Here is a 26,353-nt window from a genome sequence, read left to right on the forward strand (position 1 = left end):
TCGCAGCGGCGATGCGGTCGCCAGGACGGCAGCCCTGACGAACCGTATGGGCGAACTTGAGCAGGCTCTGCTCTCGGGCAGGAGATGGAGCAGGGGACGCTCAAATCCTCCTTGGCATCCGCTGCTTCTGGTGCACATAAGCGCTGGAAATGCTGACGTCTTGCATGAAATACCAGGTACACAAAATAATTCCTCTCAGTGCCCCCCCACCAAGCATTACTTCTGAAACACGACACAGCCACCAGTTTACTGTTCCCACTTTGTTTTTCTCTTTGCAGGAAACGTGCCTTATATGAACGCTTAGAGGGAGCAGAAGTTGCAGGTTGGCTTCCCTGCTGCAGAGGCACAAAACAGTAGAGAGTATCCTGATGGTGCACACTTTTCACTTCCAGTAGACTTTTGTGATATTGTTAATCTCCTCTGACGTCTAGCCTCCTTTCTCAACAGAAGCACAGAAAGGTTTCAATTCTTACCTGTCTAGACTAAGTCAGATTGCCCCCGTTGAACACACCACTGTAGGAACGCAATTCTGAAATAGCGCACGCTGATTTTTCAAGCCAGGAAAAGGATATTTCACTAGTGGGAAGACGTGAATGTGATGAGGAGGGAAGCAGAAAAGAGAAGAAAGATTTTTCATAACTCTGAAACTGCCAGGGCTTAAACAGGTTATGTCCAAGTTTTCTCCACCACCACCCCCAAGCAAAGAAAAGGTATGAAATGTCTTTTTAAAAAAAAAAAAAAAAAAATTTATTTTCTTAATGAAAGCTATAATCACTTTAACAAATTTATGATCTCAGTGAATAAGCTACCAAATAAAAGTTGTCTTTTTGATCATTTGCTTCTGTAATCACTTAAGGTCACAATAATTTTGGTAGGATGGGGAAGTAGCATATCTTAAACTCGCAGCACTAGATTAAGAGCCCTGGAAGGCTGTTCTTAGTAGGCGGGTGATAAATGCATTTACCTTTGCCATTTTCTGTTCTGTAACTACCATAACTCTCCTCAGCCACAGTCTCTTTATTCTCATTCCCATTCCTACACATTCCATGGCCCTTTGCTTGGCTGCCCTACTCTTCCACTGCCTTCTTGCCTCATTTTTCAGTACCTGTTGTGTCTCTGTCATAAGCTGATCTGAATTTTGTATTAGTCCTGCAAATTTTCTAGCCTTCAGTGCTTTTTTTTCCTCTGCTGTCAGCATAACAAATACAGGGATGATAGCGGTCCTCGCATGGCCCGCCCAGCAGAAAGCAAGGAGCCCTGAGCAGTGACTTGTGACAGGCCTTATAAAAGACGGTGAGGGGCCGCTGCTGCTCCGCTGTACTTAAACGCGAAGCCCCCAAACCCAGGTCTGCAGCATTCTTGTCAACTTTTACCAGATGATCTCTTTCAAGGGAAAAGAAAATAAGCTCTCTAGTGTAATTTTTTTTGTTCTTAGTTAGAAACAGGATACTTCATCATGCTGGTTAATAGTTTCCTAAGTTATGAATGCTGCTGCGAAAAACTGTGAGCAAACAATGCACGCATTCAGTTTTAAAGCTCAAATGCAGTGCTCGGAGATGTCTGATTTTTTGCTTGTATCTGACTTCTTTGCCATTGACCTTTCTTTTTTAGTTCAAACTGCCAAATGCTTAAGATTCCCCCTTATATTCCTCAGCCCCTTGTGTTCCAGGGAACTGAATATTCCGTTGTGTGTACAGCAAGTAAAAAATGAGCTGCTTGTACCCTTGCAGTGTGGTGAAGTTAGTCTTTTGGGGGGGTGGGAGGAGATGTCTGTAAAACTTTGTTGTTTTCCAGGGATGAGTAATTGTTCATTTTTATACTTGAAAAAAAATGCGTGTTGATTCAAAGGAGATGTACCGTGGAAATAAACATGCTGACAAATTCACAGTATTTTTTTTCTAACTGTTCACGCTTGACATGGAGGTATGAAGAAAACTGAAGTGCATCAGAAGAAAGCTTTATGTTCAGACCTTGGCATATTAAATATTTTGACAGAATCACTGCTGCCATTAATTTGAACTTGTACACAGGCTGCAGAAGTTTGTGTTGTACTGTAATGTGCAGGAGGTGCTCAAAGAACATCGTATCAGCTGGAGTGTAAACCAAGCCGCATCTTACAGCAGTACTGATGCACTTTTCCCTAGAGCTTGCTGCCTGCTAGGAATTAACTCCTTCACATTTCATCTCATATCAAACTTTCCCTTCCACTCCTCCTTATTAAAGTGAAAAAAATTAGTAGCACCATTTTTTCTTCCATTTTCCTGATGACTGCACTGAAGTGACATGCTAGATGGGAGCAGAGAGTTATCTTCCAAGGAATAATGATGTTTATAAACAAAGTAATGCTGTGGTACAGCAACCTCCATCACTGGTGCTTGGAATTTCCAGCACACGTTTGAATCACTCGGTTTAATCATCAAAAGTGCATTAGACTATGCCAACGGAAGCCGGGAGAGTTCGTGTTATCTAGTTGTCTATGTGTAAGTGAATACATCTCGACCTTTAAGTAAGTGTTTGAGCTTATAATTCATTTAACATTGATGTCGATATTTCAAGGTAAGAAGAAAAAAAAAAAAAAGATATGAAAAGATCCTTGACTAAAACCATTTTAAAGAGCAAAGCCATAAACCAGCCGCAAAATAGTTTATCCGAAATAGGAATTACCACGTTCAACTACTATTTTAATCTGAAAAAAAACTTTTTAAAAATAAAGCCCACAAATTTAACAATTATTTACATTTGGGAATTGTTATTGTAACTTCCGAAAAGTGGATCTTGCAGTATTAATTCTTAATATGTGACAAAGGATCATTTATGTAGTAAAATAAACCTAGCTTTTAAGTGCCAATAATAAAAATATGCATTGCTGGCACAGAATAGGAGTTTGGCAGTCATCTGTCCCTTAGCAATACTTTTTTATTACTCAGAACGTTCCTCTGGGCCATAGGGGACTGAATTAAATTCATTATGAACTTTATTGGGAAGGATTTTAAATACATGCAAATGTCTGGTATAGTAGAGAGGGCTGCCTTCTCCGCCCTTCCAGATTTTGCTTGTTTGTCTATTGAATAGATTTTTGTCGTCTTTCCTGCACCTGAGCACTTAAATCTGTCTCCTTTTATAGTCCAATATTTCCCCTCTATCCTGGCCACAGCCAGCCATCCCACAAGACTTGGAATTGTTTACAAAATGATAATTGTCACCGGGAAAGGCCAACAACAGGCTTTACTTGGCTGCCGTAGCCCATTGACCGAGGCTGTTGCGGTGACCTCACGTCCATGCTGCTTTGCCCCTGCCACTGAACTCTGACCGCCCCGGTCCGTCAAGGTCTGCCGGACTCTGCTGCTACTCTCATCATAGCTATCCTGAGCAGCGTTAAACCTCAAACTTTGCTTTGCTGTGATTTAATTAATGGCACAAAGGTGGGTTCTCAACATCTGCTTGTAAACTGACATTTAAATGGCAGTTGTCAGTGGAATATAAGCATATGGTTGCCGAGTTACAAGTCAAGCGCAGGCAGCGATGCAGTTGGTTCAGAGGGAGACCTTCTTTAGAGCTCATTTCACACTGGCATACTTGGCCTGGCTATACTCAAAGGTGTAACGTGCCATTAATGCCCTATGCTGTACCGCAAAGTCTTCCAAGCACGCATCAGTGTAACAGGTCCCAAAACAGGGAAATACTGAGACCATCCCTCATTATTAAGTTTACTGCCATAAAGCATTACTAATGATGAGGAAAGCACTTGGTCCCTATTTGATTCTCCTACAAACGGCTTTGAAAATACACACAAATACACCTTCTCGCTAATCGGCTTCTTGATGGTCGTAATATCAGTTACTACTGACTTGGGAGAAAGAGAAAAGCAGAGAGTCCAGTCCTAATTACGACTGTGACTTTCAGGCGGTGGGGTGCTGGCATGTATTTGTGTTCTGTTTCTTATTTTAACCAGGACTCAAAATGCTTGCTTTTCATTACAAATAGGGACATGTGTCACTAGAGTTTTTTTGTCCTTCTAGCTTTTAAGAAAAAAGTCAAGCCACAAAACGCAGTCTTCAGTCACTGAGATGACCTTCCCAACTGCAGATCAATGCAGTGCTGTTATCCAGCATGTGCAGCTGCTCCGTGCCTCCGCTGCTGCAGTTTGCCCATGAGAAAGCAGCTACCATATGCTTATTGTCTACTGACAATTGTCATTTAAATGTCAGTTTACAACCAGCTGTTCCTTTCATTGCCGTGAGTCTGACTTGTAAGTGCAGCAAAGAAACCAACCAGGATGACACTGAACGGCTGCTGGCGCTGCTCGGCACTGCTGTCGGCCGCAGGAGCGATGCAGGCTGCACTTCCTCAGCGGCGTTAGACTGAGGAAGACTGGAGCATCTTAAGGAGGGGACTGTCTGCTCTGCTCTCCAGCCTCAAGGATTTCCTATCAGTGCGTCTTCTGGCAAGTAAAGTTTGGAGAAGTTTCTCTGGTCTACCAGCAGCTGGGTAGAAATTCAGATCCAAACTTTCACCTTTCAACAGCTTCTGGTGAGTATCTGGTGTTCAGCCACTAGGCAGCTCAACACGTGACTCAAACCCCTCTATCTCCAACCAACAGCATCGAGCTGTTGATGAGCAGAAGGGTGTGAAGAGGGAGGGAGAGAAGAACACACCTTTTACTACTGCTCCTAGTCTGGTTAGTGCCTGTCCTTTCACCTCCCTTGTGTTTAAGGTCAGCAGGTTTGAAAGCAAAGACCCAGAGAGGAACAGCAGCATTTCTTCAGTGCTTCTGGGGAACTTGCAATGTTTCTGCCAAAGTGCCAGAGCTTGTATCTCCACCTAAATGGGTGCCTATAGCATCAGTCATGTGCTAAAAGGCCTTCGTAGAGCCCAGACAAACTTGTGACGCTCAGTGCCATCATGCCTGCATCCTTCTTATGCTGCCTGCCCTCATCGTCTAGCTAGGAAACCTCTGTCGTCTTGTTCTCTAAGATTAGAATTAGGCTAAAAAGGCAATGGGCCAGATCAGAAGGATAATCCTTCAGGCACAGTGAGGTGGCCACACTCTTGCCCACACACACTTGCTTCTTGGAACAAACGCGAGGTGCCCAAATAGGCCACTGCATTCTCTACAGTATTAGAGCACCCAGAAATAAATTCCAGCTGGCACGCAGACTTAGAGTGCCACACGTAACACAGGCGTGAGGTGAGCTTACCACACGGTCCCTAACGGAACTGCAGGTGTCCCCCGTTCAACGTTGACAGCATCATTTCATAGGCAGCGGTTCACAGCTGGATCTCAGAATCAAACTCCTGCCAATCTGTGTCCCGCACTCTGTGCTACGCCTCCGCTTCTGTGAGCTGTTCGGTAGCTCGCTCTTACTAACAGAGTTACTACAGGAAGCGCCACCAAGCAACTAGTCTATAAAACAGAAGCAGTGGGTTTGCTGCCCCTTCCAGTAGTGACAGTTAACTTCACGTTACCCAAAAATCAATCGCTCAATTCTGTATTCAGTGCAGAGAGTGTCACAACCGTCAATAAGGGTTTTGCTTGAATGGGGGCTGCAGTGTGCTCCATGTGCACGATAAAGCATCTGATGAAGTTTCAAACCAGAAAAGAATACTAACATAAACCTCCCTTTTCCCTCTCACCCATGTGCAAGTTTCTTCTGCTGAAGGACAAACATTATAATAATAATAAGCACATATTGATGTATGTTGAGGTGAATATAAAAATGTATTAACCTGAGAAATAAATATTGATGCTGCTTTGTCTGTGTCAATATTTAGTTCAAGGGACAATAAATTTTGATACCCACTGAAACAAGTCAATAAGTGCATTGCTACATACATTTTGTATAAGCTCAAATTATTCAGCAACTGTGTTCCTTTTATCCTCAACTTCCAGAATCACAGATTTGCCTTTCTTTCAAAAATGCTTCTCTGGAAGGGAAGGAGGCAATAAGTAAGCTCGCTATTCAGGCAGTAACTACAGGGAGAAAAGGAGATGACCAGTCTGTATCTCCCAGTGATTTCCCTGTCACAGTTTTTCTAACCACCAGAGATCTGCAGACTCACTTTCGGATCTGACACTGCATCTGGGCTGCCTGCTCAGTGTGCGGCCTCTGCAGAGAACGGGGGTTTCCTCATCGCCGCCCATCAGCGACTTGCTGCCTTTGCTGTGGAGCCACCTTGCACATAGACCCCATACGCAGGGGTTCCACCGGCGAGGCAAAACTGAGATAAAACCCAGCCCCTGCTCCTGCCTGTGCTGGTGCTGCAGGGGTAACAAGGACAAAGGAGGCAGCGAGACAACATTTTTGTCTCCAGCACAAGCAGGCAAATCTCCAAGCGCTCACAGAGAGGCTCTGGCAAACACACCACAGCCCTTCTCAGAATGGGTTTAAACTGAACAGAAGCCAGTAACAAACTAGTTATCATTATAAATACTGCTGGAAGGATTAAGCATATGGCCTGGGACAAACAGTTGAAAACCACCTCCGTGTACATCTGATCCTGTCAACAGCTTCCAGCAAAAAAGCAATGGACCAGCAATTCCCATAGCCTTCAGAGGGATTTGGGTCCATCTAGTGTTCACCGTGCTCCTCCCGGGCGCAGGGGTGCTGTAGAACGGGGCCGCGTCTCATTAGCAAGCACAGTCGGGTGATAGGACAGTGCTGTCCTGCAAAGTGGTGCAATAAATGAAAGCTGCTGAGAAGAACCAAGCTGCCTCCTGGTGCAATAAATGAACCAAACCTGCAAGGTTTTAATAAATACGTTGCTGTTCTGATACACATAAAATCGTCTTTCTTCCAACTGAAGACACCATTAATGGTCTCACTAAATCACTAACGCTAAAGCGATGCATGCATTCTTCCTGTAAATAGATATTCTTGCCTCAATACAGCAATGCGTTCAAGCGTGGGGCAGTGACAACACAAGTTTTTTTTTTTTCCTTATTAAAAGCTTCCATAGATAACTGGAGTTGTCAGGCGTATTGAGAAGAATTTCACACAAGTATTTGCCACCATTGGCATCAGAAAACCACCTGCAGCTGCTTTTGATACTTCATTTCACAGGTGACTACATGCCAATGTAAATCATCACTAAGACCCAGGAGATGTTAGCAGAATCTGAAGTGTACGGCTTCTCACTTGAACTGGACTACACTCTCCCCCGCCTCAAATATCCTTAAGGGTGCTACGAGATCACTGAGACCAAATTGGTTTGTCAGAGGTTTTGGCCCCGTGTTGTGTCATTGGGTCAAATCAGTGACACAACACAACACCAGTGTGCCCACAATTCCTCTCTCCGGTTGAAATCCCTGCATCACCCAACAGTTCGCTCAGTTCAGGTCCTCCCTGCTCTGCTGCACGCATTTCTTCTCCTGGACTGGCAACAAAGAGCTGGACGCAGCGCAGCAATATCACATCAGCTACTCAGTGGCAAAGGGTGAGGCGAATTTTGTGTTTCCAGCAAGCTGATCTCTAATGGAAATGAATGCTGAAGGAACCTTCCCAGAAGAATGCCTGCGTTTTCTGGCAGAGCCTCCGTTGTACTTCAGTCCTCTACAACTGATAAACGGCGTATCAGGTTGACAACATGAACATTCCCATTAAACAAGGAGAAGATTATGAGACTCACATGGAGCTGAACCAAAGTTTCAAGTCTGCGTATCACTGATCCAGCCGGCTGGGACTTACAGGGCACTGGGACTTAGAGGGCACTACAGTAAAATCTTTTCTGACTCTGCAGCGTTAAAACGTAACAGCTTCCAGGGATCCCATCACACACTTCTCCGCAAGCAATGGCAAACAGAGCTCTTCAGAGAAATAAGCTCTTTTTGCTTTGCACTGTCACTTAACAGCCCTCAGCCGTTAGGTAGAGTGATAAAGGATGCATCAGAAGTTGTCAGGGGAACGTAGATATGCAGAATATAATTAGTGAGGACACAAGTGTTAACAGTTTTACTTCTCAGTAATTTAAAATATCTGACAATTATCTTCAGTTCTTAGCAGGGTCAAGTTTTGCTTCTCAAATATTTTAAAATACTGCCATTTCAGAGTGCAAACACTAGAAAAAACTAAAAATACTCAAGGAAGTTTCATGACAGAAGTATTGTTACTGAACATGAGCAGCCTTTTTGCAAAACAGTGATTAAAGTCATGATATGCTTTTAAAAGCCATACATGCTCACACATTACCAGAGGCAATCATGTTGGTTTTAATACTTTGTATTGGGTTTGAGTGGCAAGGTTTCGGTAGTGGGGCGCTACAGGGATGGCTGCTGTGAGAAGATGCCAGAAGCTTCCCCCATGTCCGATAGAGCCCATGCCAGCCGGCTCCAAGACGGACCCGCTGCTGGCCAAGGCTGAGCCCATCAGCGATGGTGGTAGCACCTCTGGCGTAACGTATATAGGAAGGGGGGGAAGTTGCTGCACAACAGCAATTGCACCCGGAGAGAAGAGTGAGTGAGAATATGTGAGAGGAGTGACTCTGCAGCCCCCAAGGTCAGTGCCGAAGGAGGGCAGGAGGTGCTCCAGGCACGGAGCAGAGATTCCCCTGCAGCCCTGGTGCAGCCCATGGCGAGGCAGCTGTGCCCCTGCACCCATGGAGGCCCCCGGGGAGCAGAGATCCCCCTGCACCCGGGGAGGAGCCCACGCCGGAGCAGGGGATGTGCCCCAAGGAGGCTGTGACCCCGGGGGAAGCCCGCGCTGGAGCAGGCTCCTGGCAGGAGCTGTGGCCCCGTGGGGAGAGGAGCCCAGGCTGGAGCAGGTTTGGTGGCAGGGCTGGGGACCCCGCGGGGGACCCACGCTGGAGCAGGCTGCTCCTGAGGGGCTGCACCCCGGGGAAGGGACCCACGCTGGAGCAGTGCACGAAGAACTGCAGCCCCTGGGAAGGAGCCACGCTGGAGCAGTGCATGGGGACTGTCTGCCGTGGGAGGGACCCACGCTGGAGCAGGGGAGGAGCGTGAGGAGTCCTCCCCTGGGGAGGAAGGAGCGGCAGAGAGGACGTGTGATGAACTGACCGCAGCCCCCATTCCCCGTCCCCCTGCACCCCTTGGGGGGAGGAGGTGGAGAAATCAGGAGTGAAGTTGAGCCCAGCAAGAAGGGAGGCGTGGGGGGAAGGTGATTTAAGATTTAGTTTTTATTTCTTATTCCCATACTCCCTTGTCCTCTTTGGTGCTTTCCCTCACACAGGTGGGTAAACAGACATGAAATCTTTACGCCTCACAGTAAATACCAACTTAGCAGTTGAAGCAATGGTCGACTATTTCATTTGGGTGCCCATCTCATGCTGTTTGTCAATAAAACCTACAAAATCCAGCATCTACTTTTGAGTCGGTCATTTCCACTCACTACAACAATTCTCCAGTGAAAACATAAAAGAAATTTTAAATCAGGACTACTTTGGCAAAAAGAAGATCAAGAATATTGTGGAAATAAACATAGACTCAGCACCAGCAGACATACCATGGTAAAATAAATGTATTTTAAACGGCTCATTTTTAGAAATTTTAACATTCCAGCTGTCAGAAAAGACATGCTTATTGGAAATTGTTATTTCTGCATTGAGAAAGTATTTTTAAAAAACACTAATACGGACACAAATGTGTAGAAGGGAACAGGTTTAGTTTTTATTGATGCTTCTTCCTTGCAAAACAAATCCTTGCCATGGTTGCTTTGATTTTCTTTTAGAAAGAGTGAAGACTTGTTTTCTTTTTGCATTGGCAAAACAATGGGAAAAATACATCTTCCATATAAATCTCATTTAAATTCTGTGTTCTAACTAGCAAACACAATTTGGAATTGAGAGGTTTTTTGTTTTTACATTACAAAATCAGCCGTTGCAACATTAAACAGCTCATCTATTGCAATTCAGCAGGAGAAATCATTGAACAATCAACTGCTGAATACAAATACAGAAAGACAATATATCAGCTGAGCAGATGCATAAGATACTCATGAGCTCCACCAGAAAGACAAGCTTGAGCTATATGTTATATGGAACCGATCGTCATGGGGGAATCAGCAAAGCCCTTCCTAAAGGAGAGAGATATTGTCAATCTCCAAGTCAGATTTTTGCACCAAAACCCCTCAAATGAAGAAAACTTGCTGCAAGTGAGATGAAAATGGAATTATTGATGCACAAATGGTAGCAAGATCATGCCTGCCAGCTGCTTTAAAAAACAAATGCAATTGGAGTTTATGTGCAGCAGCCTAAGCGAGAAGAGAAACCAAATCAAACTGCCATAAAAATTACATGCAGTTATCCAAATTCTACACCAAGACCCGCAGCAGGAACCAGGATCCAGGGAGTGGAAGAGCAGAAATGCACCAAGGCAGATGTGGCACCAGTGGCACGAAGGCCGACAGCTCGGTGGCTGAGCTTTGGGACTGAAGGGCAATTTATTCTTCTCCTGTGTCCCTGAGGAAGGTGACCGTGTCTGTCCAGTAAGACACCGGTACCTCAGTTTCCCTTGATGGGAGGAAAAAGTGTGCTGCACTGGATCAAACCTCCCGTTTCTTCCTCCACCCTGATCTACAATCCGGCCACAACAGTCACGCGCACCACACCAGTTGTTTCTGGAGTTAACCCCCATGGCACATGGCTCGCCTTGGCAACTCTTCTATCATAACATAATATATTTTATATATTTATTGATGTGGGCGAGGCCGGCTGCTCGATCAGAAGGTATGTTTCTGCCGAAGGCAAGGCGGGTGGATGCGGCAGAGCGGGGTGCAGTACGGGGCAAGAAGGCAGTGGGGGGGACGAGGCTGTTGCAGCAAACCGTGGGTACAAACAGGTCCCACCCCAAACCAGCACGTGGGAGCCACTAGTCCCCAGGAGCTAATCCTCAGGTAAAATCATCCAGGAAAGCACCTACACAGTGCAAATGTTTCTTTTTGCCCACTACAAATCTGGCATGGGCAGAGGAAAGGCTGCCTGAAGGACTCCCATGTTCTAAACACACCGACAGCCTGCTCTTTTCTGACAACAGCGAGCCTTTTTCTGCTCTGAACAGATTCCTCTTCTTTTCGGAGGGAAAACAATAAACAAATGCAGTCAAAATGAAAGCTGAAGTTTCACACATCTTCAGAACCAATTTGGTTTAAGTTTTAAGGAAGATCATAATCTGCAGGAGAGCAAGGAAAACCTCCTTGCCTGGAAACAGTGTCGTGAGAAATGAAATGAGGTATTTCGGGGCAGCTGACGGCTATCTTTTGGAAAGGGTGGGGAGGGAGGGAATCTCTGATTCAGCCATCTCCGAGACAGCCAGAGCGGCAATTCCAGCGCCGCAGGTGAATGAAGACCAAATTCCAGTCCGACTCGTTGAAGCGTGTCCTGACTATCACGTTAATGGGGAAAACATAAAGTAACTACTACACAACAAGGCAGTTTTATTCCTTAAATTAGGCCTAACCTTTGATAATTTGGATCAAAGCCTTGGGTAGCGGTGAAGCTACTCAAAATCGCACTAAGAAAAACGTCCTGGCCAAACACGGCTTGTTTGCAGCTCCCCTCCGAGAAGGCTATCCAGGGAGCAGCAGTATTTCCATTGCAGCAAAGTCTCTTCCCTGCTAACACCTGAATCTCTTTTTATTTACATTTCAGAGCTGTCCAGAGAATCGTAATGAGTGCAAACATGTCAAAACCTCCTCTCTCAAACCTTTTCAAGCAATATATATACAAGATAAAGAGCATTCCTCCCCCTCGCCACAACCTTGGCAGCAGCCTAATTCAAAGTCTGTGAGACTCAAAGTCTCCCCATATCAGGTGAGAAGGCGAATGTGCTCTGCGAAATGGCATTCAAATAAACACCTGAACATGGATTCGCCGAGCACACGGGCACCATTTGGTTTGGGAGCCTTGTATCTGTGCCGTGATATTTGCACTCTGCTTTCAGATAGCTGCTGGGGACTTCCAAAATGTCTCAGCTAGCCGGCACGCAGCAATAGCTCACAGCAAACATCAGACAGCGTTTCTTCCTCTCCTCCGCAAGTGCAACCTCAGTCTTGTATCTCAGTATTAGTAAAAGATGTCAGCTCATTTTGTTATATGTAATTTATTTTAAGTAAACCCCCTTATAATGATTTTTAACTTCAGAAAAAACCAGTGCATGTTCTTTTCTTTATTCAAGCCGTACAGGGTACATTTCTGCCGGCCTTTAACTCTCTTTTATTTCCCTGAGGTGAATCCACAGCTAACTAGAGTATTCCAGGTGGAATTGGAGCATACAGCTCGCTCTATCTTTTGTACCACCTTTCCAAGAAACACTAAGAACTGTAAGATATTACTGCAGACCTGAGAAAACTAATTAAGCCAGAGCTCCAACTACCCGACAGCTTGCTCTCTCCCTCTCTCCTAGAAAATATAGGAAAAAGACAGAGCTTTTTAGAGGAAATCCTATAAACAAAGAAGAGCAATCAAGATGTGGCAATGCACTTGATTCAATTACACCATTTTTAACGTAAAATCTGGAATATGATGATAAATATCATGTTTTCTGAGCACAGTGAAGATGCAGGGGATTTTAGCAAGGACTAAATCTACCCTACTGTAAATTACAAAACACATTTCTTCTTCCAGCCTCATGCAGCTGGCTCCAACTTTGGGTGCACAGGACCACAGTGATGGAGAAAAGACTTTTACAATAACCCTTTCACGTATAATAAATATATAACTATGAAAGTGAGAAAGAAGATCACTAAATATCGGTATTCACAGCATTTGAGAGGGCAATTACAAGCATTTGGGGACTTCCCTATGCATTTATATAGCACCTCTGGTCTTCAGTTCGACCCATACCATGACAGAAATAGATAATCCTATTGCTTCTGACATTGCTACATAATTAAATAGCTGCTCTGCCCCCATTAACATAGCTATATCCACTAGATTTTCATTTCTCATCCTCTTTCCAGAACAGCCTCTTACTTTGAAATAAGTTTTTCTACTCAGACCTATCGACTAAGATGTCTTGGGAAGAGAGATTTTTAGATAACTCCTTCTTGAGCTTTGTAAGGTTTTTACCTACTAAAGAGTGAAACTCTGACTCCCAAGAGCCAATAGAACTAATTTTTCTTAAAATAGTCAAGATTAAGAGATTAAAACAAAAAGTCTGAATCATCTTCTCATGTGGCAATAAACTTCTTTAACCAGTAAGTCATGTAGCAAAAGACAAGCAGCTCTCTCCTAAGATATCGGAGCGAAAATGGACTCTTATCTTCTTGAAGTCAGAGAGCCAAGGGCCTAGACTTCGTGCTACAGTGAACCCCGGGCAGCTGTGCTGCAGGCAGCAGGCTGCCCTTACAAACCCTGCCTCCCATCTCAGAAGTCAGGGAAAACGATTTTTGGTGACTGCACCGGTGAAGCCTATTACAGCAAAACACAGCAGGAGATCTGCTTTGGGGCACTGATGGGATACTCGATCTCTTCACTAAGGCAGCTGGAACACGCAAGGTCCTCTAATTCGCTGCCACACACTAATGTTGCCCGATTTGCTACAAGAATCTTCCACCTACAGAACCCCTCTAAATCCAGAGACAGCATCTTCAAAAATCAGGCATTTCTTTCCTACTGCTTTCCATTTACCCAAGTTAACTTTATTGGACAAAAAAATCCTGCGGAGGTGGAAACTAATTCAAGGCAGGTAAAAGCAATCATGTACACTGGTAAACAACAAGAAACAACACGGAGGAAAAACATATTTTAAAAGGCTGGTGCATAACACTGGGATTGCACTTGCTCTGCTACCCTACGCCACCTCATTACCTCAGTGATTGCAAAAATCCTGTTACGCTCGCTCAGAACATCGCAATAGGATCAGATGCTGAATGCAGCTGAAGACCTATTTAATTAGTAGCTGATCACAAAGACCAAAATTTACTCACTTATATCTTCTGATAATAGGTAAATGGTTTCTGTTCTTACTAGTGTAGCCATTTTTCTACAATAGATGGTATTATTTTTTAAATCCTGTGTGCAGTCAATCATATTACCATGCCCTACAGGAGGTTTTTGCTAAGTACTTAAAAAAAACCCCTGATGCACACAGTGTAGAAAAGCATCACAGCATACTAGGAAGACTTGTGCTTAATTCTGCATTCTTTATTTGGCCAAAATAGTAGTTGTTCTGCACTCATACTCATATTTGTAATAAAAACCCCACTCAGCTGCTCATATACTAAAAGAAACAATTCATGACTGAATAATGTACCAGTTCAAAAGCAATCTCTCTAAGCTACAGGAAACCTCTCAAGTTGCTAGTCTGAACAAAATGAAGCCTCAACAAAATGAACCACTTTGAAACTAAATGAAAATTTAGCAAATTGATCTGAACAAGAAAATCTTATGTACAATGCAATGTTTTTAGCCACAATGGAAAAGCCTGTTAAAGATCACATTTGAAAAAAAAAAACCCACACCAATAAATCAAAAGATGGTGTTATTGTTTGTTTGCTCATTTTTCTAAAGCAGGATATTTCATTTTATAAGGGGACAGTGGGTTTATAAGTTTGTGTTTAAATAGCAACTGGCAAGTGCTGAAAGGAAAAAGCCAGGAATGGAAATGTTGGGTGTTTTCTTGAAAGGGATGTTCTCTCTTCTGGCTTTAATTTTTAAGCCACATTTTGGCGCACCTGGCACCTCACAAACCTCTCGGCTCCAAGTTACTCTGTGATCAGTACACCAGGAGTCAGCCCGGTCTAAAAAGAAAGTGTGTGTTTGGTTTGTGCACTGCCATAAGCTAGTGGAGCAAAATGATTGCAGATCCAAATTATGAGGTTGCTGGAGCAATTTATACTGCCAAGACGAAGAGCAGAGGGAGGGACAAGATGCAAATGCTGGAGCTGCAGTCATCCAGCAGCGCAGCAGGAGCGTAAAGGGTAATGGAAGAAGGGGAGAGGGGGACGGTAAGAGAGGAAGGTTGAAGGTAGTGATTGTATCAAGAATCGCTTATTTTTCCAAGCGGCATGCCAGCCACAAGAAAATGTTATTCCCGCTGATCCAGTAAACGATTCTGTTTTCCATGGAGGTGGCTTCAAGGCAATAAGGGGCTGGTAGAGAAGAAGGTCTAGTCATGCAAAAGCACAATTTGCAGTTGGACGCTGATTTTGAAGAAGAGTCAGATGAGAACACCTTTAGGGAAGACACATAGCTCAACCTCATCTAGGACTACTAGGATGTAAAATGGCAGTTACACAATTAGCAAGCACAAAAGACTTTTTTAATTAAGACATAAATAAGTAAGGTCAACAGGCTCAAGGGTGGGTTAAGAGGTGTCAGTGCTGGTGTATGTGCCAGCAGCAGGCGGGGGCTCCTTCCCAGATTGAGACAGATACTGGGTTGGCCTTTAAAGAAAGCTACTTCCCAGTCTGGTCCCAGGGGCAAAATTAAAAGTCTGTTGTAACAAGATGAGCAGCAGCATTAGACATGTGGGACTCAACAGGACATTTTACCCATCTGAAGCATTAAGAGAAAGGATTTGCATTGTACATTTGTATGGAACAAGGGATTTTTTTTTTTTTCTAATTAAGTGGTATTGAAATATGCAAACTGTGCGCTGTTCTCTCACTCTGCTTGAACTAGTGATTTACAATGACAGTTTACTTTTAGTTCCACACCTGGAAATAGGAGATAAATCAAGTGATAAGCTGCCAGCGATGGTCTCAAAATGGAGAGCACTTTACCCAAGAGTTCCTTGGAGCTTGCTGAGCTGGCACTGCATTACAGCAGATCCGGCAAGATTATCAATTAATGACAGGAGCTGAAGCCAGTTACGACACTGTAATGAACTCCATTGGTGCACACTCTGCCTCGACGTTTTTAAGGGAGAAGAAAGAAAAAAGCTACCGCCTTCAGAAGGTCTTTTAGGAACAAATGAACATTAGCAACCTGCTTTTCATGAGCACTAAGCACACCTTGCAGTAAAGAAATTTTCCTGCGAGCCCAAGAGCTGCAGGTACCTCTCAGACCTGAGACAAATACCAAGACAAGGGCAACGGCCTCCACCCTCATGGCCTGGTGAGAACTGGAAGCAAGGCTCAAAGCACTTCCCCAGGCTGACGGGCTGCTGGGCCAAAGCAGCAGCCAAACACTGCGGGGACCGTCCCCAAAACCCGTGTGATGTGCGGAGGGGAGCACACACCACTCCTGTTTGGTACCACGGCACTCCCAGGCATGCAACGCTGGCTGGAACGCTGCTGCACCCACCTGCCCTGCCTGGGAATAAGGTCAGGGACAGCAAAATCTCTGCCAAAACAGGTCCGTCGTCCAATGCCTGCAGTTGTTCATTCCAAGGAGCAGCTTCCCCACCACCGGCTGGCAAAGCTCAGCGAGGCTCCCCCCTCCCATGTCCCCTTGGGAATCCCTGTCCCCCAGCCAGGACAGGGGACTGGGGAGCCTCCCTCACAAGCCAGGAAACATTTACGCCGTATTACCAACACCCTGGAGCAAAGAGGGGGCATCAGAGTTGGCAGAAAAGAAAAACATAAAAAAACCCAGAGGCCAGAAAACAAAACACCAGCACAGAGAAACCAGGCGCAGTGGTGAAGATTGACTTCTGTCTCCTAGAAACCGTTTCAAGAAAATGCCACAGCTCGTTTATGCTGATCCACTCTGGGTTTTGCTTGCCCCCCACCAGCCAATTTGGCAGCCTCCCCAACAGCGTGCCATTGGTTTTCAGTGTAATGTGTCTGGGAAGTCTAATTGTTTCTCAAAGCACTTTCTAGCTTGTGAAGTTCTTTAGAGCTGCCATGCTCTGTGGCAATCAAAGTGTCTAAATAAATATGCAAAAGTGTGCTCAAGCCAGAAAGCCTTCCAAGGAACCAAGAGAGTTTTTTCCCCATTCAGTGCAGATCCAAGTAGTTCACAGTTTGTTTTTGTCAATACCAGTCATGCACTAGAGCCCTCATACCGGTACAGAAGGGTGCAACATCTTACCCTCTTGCAGTGTGTCAGTTCAACAGGAGTAACACCAGAGACATGAATGCAAGACATTAGCAGCCAAGAAACACACACACACACACTCTCATACACTCACACATACACACAATTTAAGCTGCTCTGCCTTGAAGCTAATGGAAAACCTCTCTTAATATTGCATGTAGAAATGCCTGATAGTTGTAAATAACTTTTTCTGTGTTTAGTTCATATATAATGAAACAGCAGGGAGCAAATGCGGTTCAGTACTCAAAAGAAGAGGCTGCTCAAGCAAATGCATCTGCAAGCCTGCATGCCAGAGCCACTCTGACTGCCACAGACTAATGGATTTCAGCGACAAAACATGAGTGTTATACCTTTAACTATTAGATTTGTTATGCAGCTTTAAAAGCAAAACAGTTGTTCCCACTTCCAAGCAGGAACGTCCTATTCTCTCCATGTGAAAATGCAAACCATAAATCCACTTTTGATTAGGAAAACAAGACCACTGATAACACGCAGCCATAGCTGCACTTTAGGAAAAAAAGGAAACATAAAGCCTTGAATCTGAAGGTCGCAGCTGCTCCTTCCAAAGGCCTCCTCGGTGGAGCAGTTTAACGTTTCTTGTTATTTTGGTTAGGCTGTAAGCTAGTTTTTGGTTTAAGGGGCTCCTACATCATGCCGAAGCTAAGCACAACGCTTGTCAGCACTCCCTGGCTTGGTAGAGCAACAGGGCCCTTTAGATACCAGTTCTTGCCTCCGAATTCACACAGTTTGACTTGTCGGGACCAGGACATTGCACCAGGCTGGGGACTGCACCTGTCCCCAGGTGAACCAGTGTCTCGCATCCAAACGTGTACATTTAGGACTCCCTAGCAGTGGCACCAAGGACAACAAGCTCCTTTATTCCAGTGAGATCACAGCTGTACTGTGCTGGGTACGATACGGACCCAAGGCAGAAAGGTAATTCCTGCCTGAACACAGGAAAGCAGGTGAAACGGATAAATGCCCAGGTAAACTGTAGAGGCCTGCATGAGGGAGTCCAACAGGCACTTTTTCTTGCTTTTTCTTTTTTTAATAGATTGGAAATAGGAAGACACCACAGGTGTTAAGAAATTTCCCCAACATCACAGAGAAAGCACAATCCTGTGGCAGAGCATCAGACAGACCTGGATGTCCACATGAAGCACTTCCTTCTCAGCAATGATGTCTTCCTGGACACACTTACCAGCCAGAGCAATGGGAAAGCATTGCTGCAGCCCTTTCTCATGGTTAACACATTCAGACTGTGCTGACAGACTTCTTTTCAAACATCTTAAAAAAAAAAAAAAAAAAAAATCTTACTGTTTAAAAAAAAAGAACCCCAAAATTCCATAATTTACAAAAGAATGTCTCCATGCTTGTTAGATGTTAAATGCTTTACCATGACAATTAAATGACTTGAAAACAAAACCAAGTGACAGGTATATTTTTTCAAGATCGCTGATCTTTCAACTAGGGGAAAAAAAAAATCCCAGCTTTAATTGCACAAAGCTGCATATCATACTTCCCTCTCTTGAGATTTCATTATAGGCCTGAAACCAGAGAATTGCATTGCCAGCTCTTGCCTGCTCTTCCAGCTATTTCTGGTTTTTAATAATTATTCATTAATTGCACACTATGATAAGATCCTTGCTGTTTTGAAACATTTTCCCTCTGGCCCCTATACTATTAAAGACCCTGATTGCCTGCCAACAGCATAAAATTAAAAATCAAAGCACTACCTCTGAAAGGTTTAATATGTGCCACATTGAAAGAGTTTCTACAGCTTACAGCCATGTAATTGCATCACCGGCTAACTGCACAATCTCTCTCAGCGTTTGAAATGTTTTCCTTTGAAACATCAGCCAGCTGAGAGCAGAGGTTTTGTTTAACACCCTGATTTACTTTCCACGCATGCCAGATTTTTGTACGTCTCCTGTGTCCTTCCCCGCTTCTTCTCTGCTTTGCCTGGGACAGGTGAGAGGGAAAGGCTCAGCCGCCTGGCCGTGAGGCACGCTGCTCTCGCTGGGGAGAGCAACGAGGGAGAGAAAAGAAGAGTCACCAGTTCAAGCGGGAGATTAAAACCAGAAGCATTTCATCAGATGAACCTCCCCTCTCTACCCACCCCTTAAAAGCAGATGTTTCTTTCTACCTGTTGAATCCTCCCCTTCTCCCCCACGTTACAGACCCCTCTCCCCCTTTCCGGGCGCCGTAGGGACCCACTGCTCCCACCAAACCGGCAGCCCCTGAAACCTCCCCTCCCAGGGCTGCCAAACCTGGCTGGACCCAGCCTGCTCAGCCCTCAACCGCAGGAGGCATTTCCATTTAACCATCAGTCTTTTGTTTATGGCTCCCCTCTTGAAAAGGGATGAAAGTTTCCACGTTTTGCCAGCGGCCACGCGAAGGAGCGGGTACACCGTCCCGCTGGCTGGAATAAACCCCAGCGGCTCCAGTGACAGGCAGCAATTCACAATCGTCTCCTTTCGCTGAATCCGCTGAGATCTAAATGTTATTTCTTCATCTAAAAATCTCATTTCTAAATCTTATTTCTTCATCACAAGGGTCATATGGATAAGGACAGGTCACCAGCAACCAGCCTAGCGCAGACATCCTTACTACGGAGGCAGCCTGAAGAAATTTGTGCAATTGAGTTGATCAAAGCTGGTTTAGACAAAGAAAACTGTGGAGACGCAGCTTGCATTGATCGAAGTGTAGTCATGATGTGCCAAAGGGGAATAAAGATGCCCTTCACACAGTTTGGCTGCTTTAATGATTTCAATATTAACAATGCTCTTTCCCAGAAAAAGGCAATTTTCTACCTTCGGTTTTTTGGACTTTGCGATTATCACGAGTGCCAAAAACTGTTTAATGCTTATAAAAGCGTACCTTAGAAAGATATTCCTCTGCAAGCCCTCAAATGAAGAGGCTTTGGTTATTTGTATCTGCTTGTGCACCAATACATGCTTTTCTTTTAACTCAAAATCTTGGTCCTGCCTGCGTTGTAATCAGGTTGTTCTTTCAGTTCATCAGGTTTCACTTTCACAGTACCTCCAAAATCAGCTCCTGCAGCCTCTGTAGAACCTCCCTGGAAAGCTGGGTGGGTTTGCCTTGATTCCTCCCTAACCTGCAGGTCAGTATTCTCCATTATTCCCATACTATCATAGCAATTAAAAACAGGGACATTGGAGATAAGATTAGATACTTTCTTAAGACAACGTATATCTCTCTTCATAGTAGCTTTAGGGAGCTAGAAAAGAAGCTGGCCTTCACTTTGTTTTCTAAATTGCAATTTAGAGGTTGTATAATAAAGTGCGCACTTTGTTTTGTAAAGATTTTCTGTGTTCCAGGCTCTTCCCTGAAGAGGAGGGAGGCTGCTGGGGCTGGGGCTTTTCAGCTGCTGGTGCCTGCATGTGGGGCAGGAAGGGGCACGAGGGGGAGGTTTGGAGGGGTAAATCTGCAAACATGGATTTAGGCTCATAACACCAGGTACTGAGACCTTAAAGATCTTGGCCTGACTCAGTTCTAAAGCTTGGGCCTTAGAATCTAATTTAAAGCAAAATTCATGTGTCATAATAACGCCAAGTTCACAGGTTCAATCCCTGCTTACTGCAGGGGGGTTGGGCTCGATGATCTCTCAAGGTCCCTTCCAACCCAAAGCATTCTATGATTCTATAGTATTATTGTTTTTACTGAAATTGTACAGATTTATGTTTGAAGGAAGTTTCTGGAGCAGAAAATCAAACTGCAGACACAAAGAGCACTTCCTCCCAGATTTGTAAGGATTTCCATGCAAATTGGTGCTCCGCAGGGCGTGTTCGTTTGAAATCAGGAGATCATGAAGTAGAGATGAACAGTATAATGTTAAGGACGAAATTATTAAATGAGAAATCCTCCAATATATATAAAATAACCAAGCACTTTCATTCAGGATTGGTCTCTGTTCCCGGGGGAAAGTCTCTGTGGTGGCAGGGCACAGGACAGGCTCCGTACCAAGGACCGCATTGCACGGGGACATCCCCACTGCGACGTGCCACCACTCCACGGGTGAAGGGCCGTCCCCGTAACGTGGCAGGGGAGGATCTACGGCCCTGAAAGCTCACAGAGTTGGTCACCGATTCTTCGGGGAGTGCTCCTGCTTCTCCACCCTCCCCACCTGGCCCAGCAGGCGCGGCGTGTGGGGCGCACACCGCCCTGGGTGCACATGCGCTGGGCACGTGCTGCACAGCACCCAACTCCCCAGCGTGCAGGCAGGGGGAAGTTGCACCTCTTCCTCTCTGATCCCCCCGCTGATTTTGTGCCTCTCCCTTCTGGACCCACCTGGTATCATTTAGACATCATTCCTCTCCTGGCTTGGCTCTGCGCAAGCAATGCCTGGTTTGTGCAAAGCTGCTTTGCACCTCCCCACCTTTTCCTGCACCCCAGCGTGAGCCCATAGCTGCCCCTTCTCCCTCAACTCCTGGTCTTTGCACGCCAATCTCCCTGTGCACCGAGGAACGACGCAGATGACAAAACCCTGTATTCCTGAGATGGTGCAGACATAAAATCCATTGTGCGTGGACTGTCAGGCGAAGAGATACTTTTTTTCTGTCTAAAAGGACGGTGCATAGACTCACATCTTGCCTGTGCAAATAAGAAGCATTGAGGGGAGACAGCTGCCTGCTTCCAGGCCTGGGGCAGTGAGGAGCGAGGCCACGCTGCTGCCCTGCATGCTCTCGGGGGAGACAAGCCCTCCCAGAGCTGCGGGGGGACACACGACGACCGACAGGGAGCGGACCAGAGGCTCTGAGACCCCGAGAAGATGCACCACCGTGAAGTGAGATGATTTAAGTAGTTACAGCCATGATGTTCATGCAGCCACTGTGCAGCAACCTGCTATACCAATTTCATATAGCCACTTTGTGTTGCAACCAATTAGCTCATTAAGGAAAGTGCCTATTAAGAAGATGATGAGCTGGATCTACACAGGTTGGCTATTCCAGATGTTAAAAGATTCTCCTGAGCAGCATACCCCATTTTTTTTCTTTCCCTTTTTTCTTCTTTTCTTTTTTTCAAATGCAGAAAGATTGGACTGTTCACTGGCTGGGTGCAGAACACACAGGTAACAGGTAATACACACCTGGAAACATTGCACCTACCTTGTCCCACAGCTCATGTTTTAACTCCTCTGTCACTTTGCTTAGCAGCAAGGAGCAAAGGCCTGACCAGTAGTGAGGTATTTGGGCTGAATTATCTTCCCTTGCTTCTCCTGATCCTGGCATCTTATATAAATTAATAGCTGGAATACAAAGCTGAAGTGAAAGCAGAGGGAAAGCACTCAAAGTAACACCGAGGTTACTGTAAGCACTAAATAACAGATCAGGCCCTCAGCTCACAGCTGATACACGCTGTCACGTCAAAGGCAGCACACCCCTCCGGTATCTTTCCCTTTACCGGCACCATCCTCATTCCCCTAGTTCTGCGTTTGGGATATGATAATCGTTAACTCGAGGGTACTGCTGGAGCCGAAGGTGCTAACCTTATCTCTAACAGGCAAGCCCCTTGCGTTGCAAAGGGAAGAAGGCTTTATTCCAAGTTGTAATGTCAACTTTTCTTTAGTGCAATCTGGCATTGCTCACACAGACAAGTTGGAGATACAGCAACAAAGCCAAGGAGAGAAAACAGAGTTCCCAGCAGGATTCACAGAGCAGGTTAAACATTAAAAGGCACATTTGTACCTGCAGGACAGGCTTAAGAAGTACGCAGGAATCCTGCACTTCCCACAAGAAGAGTAATTGCTTTCTGGGGCTATTTTAAACTAAGAACATTGGCCTTTCTTACACTCTCCTGCACTGGAGCGGCTGCCTTTTTTCTTCCCCTTTTCAAAAATCAACAGTGAAAAATCTCTCCTAACTTTCCAGTGTTGTAACACCGCAACATTACAACACTCCCATCCCTGTTAGCCAGCAGTATCAGAAAGATTGCCACACTTACACCCACCCCCCTGCCCCCCTTCTTCTTTTTCAAGTCCACATAGAAAAGGACAAAGACTTGGGTTCTAAAACCTGGACTCCGCCACCCTGGATGGACAAGCGGAGTCACAGAACAGGCGAGAGCAGACAGTGCCTTGGGCTAACCCGCCTGTTCGCATCCCAGCACCAGGACGCAGAGGCGCCTGTCTTAAAGCTGTTTATCATTGCTGGCGATGTTACATAGAATCATAGAATTATAGAATGCTTTGGGTTGGCAGGGACCTTTAGAGCCCACCCAGCCCAACCCCTGCAGTGCCAGGGACAGCTTTAACCAGAGCAGGGTGCTCAGAGCCCCGTCCAACCTGGCCTGGGATGGTGCCAGGGATGGGGCCTCCACCGCCTCTCTGGGCAACCTGGGCCAGTGCTTCACCACCCTCATTCTAAAAAATTTCTTCCTTATAACCAGTCTAAATCTACCCTCCTTTAGTTTAAAACCATTGTTCCTTGTCCTGTCACAACAGGTCTTGCTAAAAAGATTGCCCCCATCCTTCCTATAGGCTCCCTTTAAGTACTGAAAGGCTGCAATAAGGTCTCCCTTCTCCTCTCCAGGCTGAACAACCCCAGCTCCCTCAGCCTGTCCTTGTAGGAGAGGGGCTCCAGCCCTCGGATCATTTTTGTGTCCCTCCTCTGGACCCGCTCCAGCAGGTCCATGTCCTTCTTGTGCTGAGGGCCCCAGAGCTGGACGCAGGGCTCCAGGTGAGGTCTCACCAGAGCAGCGAGTTGGTTACACCCCACACATACACTGGTTACACCCCAAAGTGCTGAGGCTGATGAGACGAACCCCTTTCAAGACCTGTTTATGTCTCTGCCAGCTCTTGCCTGCATGCACACAGCCCTTCGACATGCCAAGCCACCAAGAAGAGGGTGGCGTGAGGGGACACCCCAGCCGAGCGTAGGAAAGGCTCCTGCCTGTTCGTGCCAGGAGGGATCAGATTCCAACACACTCCGACAACTGGAACAATCCTGGATTATTTCTTACCAGAGACACATGACAAACTGCATTTAATCCACAAACCATTAAACTGCCCAGTGTTTCTCACGCAGAAAAGATCTAGGGTTTTGTAGCTACACTGCAAATAATCTCATTAATAAACAGGTTAATGTAGTCTAGTTCCAGCTGCACGTTTCTGAATTGCAGTAATGGCTAGTCCTACCCACAAATCCTGCAACTGAAGCTAATGGAAATGCTCGTTTGTTAAAAATAAGTTAAATATCCCTTTCTGCAAAATTATTGCCTAGGATGATGATACAGATATAAGTGCGGAAAGGAAAGGCTTACGCCATATTTTTCCTTTACTAGTCACGTGGGACCAATACGCTTAATCACCTGAATAAAACCTGTATTGCACACTGCCCAAACAGCTATCTGTGCAAGCCCTTCTGCTGTACTGACAATTTCTTGAAAAATTAAAAATCTAAAACTTCATCAAAAAGTATGTTTCGGGCTCACACAAATATTTCTGTTCAGTCTAGAACCCAAGGAACTGTATTATTCTCTGGTCACATCTCTGATTAATGCTAATGAGATTTTGATGAACCCAGAAAAAATACCAACAGTTGTAACATGTCACAGGTAAAATATCATCCCCTTTTTTTTAATATGCTTGGAAATGAGCTTGAAAGATGTCACTATCTTAGCAGAAACCATCTAATGGGATGTGTACGCTCAGGGAACCAAGTAGCACAGTTATAATTAAAGTTTCATTATCGTTTCCATTAGAAAGTATTTTCTAAGGGATTTGATTCGACATTAAAAATTGGTTCCATGATGATACTTTGTATGCAAGGTCCCCATACATGTCAGAAACAGTAGGTAATTCATGACATGCTACAGTCATGCTGGCTTTTATAGCAGTGCTGTATGTATAGGATGGGGCATAATACAAACCCCAGAGAACCAAGCCCAGCCGGGCGGGCCGGACGCGTGGCTGGCAGCAGGCACTGCAGTGACTGTCTGATGGGTGGCAGCGGCTGCGCCCGGCTTTGCAGCCCTGACCTCTCGTACGGGCCCTCTCGGTAGCGAAGGTCAGCGCACACAATGTACACCCTTGTGCAATAAATACTCTCACTGCTCCAGGGGAAGAGGGGGCATCCTGGCCCTTACTTTAACTTGGTAATTACAGAGCACAGAAATAAAATTGGAAAATACCAACAGCTTGTAAGAGAGAGATCCCACCACCCATGTGGCACACAAAGCGGGCATGCAGTTATGGCACAAGGCAAGTTGTCCATGCAAGACTGATGAGGAAGATCTGAGCACTTCACTTTGTAAAGTAAATAGGAAAACGCCCGCAATTTTCATTAAACACAACTCATTCACCCCATACCAATAAAAGCATATCCAGGTCACTGGGGAATTTGCTGTTGACTCAGTCAGAGCTGCCGCTGGCTAAGCCTTCTCCTGACAGGTTATAACCAAAATGATGCTCAGACCAGGAGTGAATTTATTAGAAGGAAGGAGCTGAGGCTTTCCACATCCCTCTCGCTCCAGTCCTCCTCACATACTGCAGCTCCACAGAGTATCTCAGATTTTGTCACCACACCGCAACTTGAAGGGCATCTTTCGTTTACAGCAATAAAAGACTTTGTCGGTACAAAGGCAGTATCACTGTAATATCAGTACAGCACTATGATACGTTCAAATGTGGAATATAAAGATATGGTGGGAGAAAAAAATGCCCAGTGCTGGACCAAATACTTTTCAAGTCTACAATCACAGAGTCACTCAAGTGTGCTGTACATCATCTCGGTGCACAAAGCCTCAGCGGGTGAGCAGAAAGCAGCGTTTGCAGTGGAGATTGGGATTCCAGATAAAAGATATGAAAACACAGTTTGGAAGGGTGAAGTGCTTATTAGCTCAAATAAAATTAGCTGAAAGCTTTATCAGATTAAAAAAATAATTTAAAATGTATCAGTATTTAACAGAGACTATGTGCAGGAAAACAAAACCACAGTAAATAGCATGACAAATCCACAACTTCAAGCATACGCTGAAGGTCAGAATTGAAGATTTATCCCATGTGAATAAGGAGAAGCAGGTGGCAATACTGCAATCAGGTGAAGAGGGGTGAAAACCTATTTTAGCTTTAAGCAGTTCATGCAAAATTAATGTTTCACTTATTTATGAGTTGAGACGTGCACATTACACAGTATCTCAGCCCTGGTGAGTGTCCAGAGGCACCAAGACCACCTTTCATACCAGAATTAAGTTACAGCTGTAAGGCAGCATGTACAAGATCTTTTTATTAAAAAGTCAACCCACCTTTTAAAACTATTTATCATGGTTAATCCTGTCCCCTTCATAAGCATTTACTGTCGACAAGCTCTCCCACGCTGTCCAAAGGCACAATGTGCTAATGAGACATTGGCATGAGTTTAGTGGGTGGGAAACAGGAGCAGAAACTCTCCTGACACCAGAC

At 45.2% G+C, this 26,353-nt stretch overlaps 1 protein-coding gene across 1 annotated transcript in view; it reads right to left on the minus strand.

The window, feature by feature from the left end:
• GPR39 (G protein-coupled receptor 39) overlaps positions 1–26,353 on the minus strand; it is an 83,389-nt gene that overhangs the window by 1,333 nt on the left and 55,703 nt on the right. The window lies entirely within an intron of this gene.

Source organism: Pelecanus crispus, chromosome 5, assembly GCF_030463565.1.
Source record: "Pelecanus crispus isolate bPelCri1 chromosome 5, bPelCri1.pri, whole genome shotgun sequence".
Taxonomy (NCBI): Eukaryota; Metazoa; Chordata; class Aves; order Pelecaniformes; family Pelecanidae; genus Pelecanus; species Pelecanus crispus.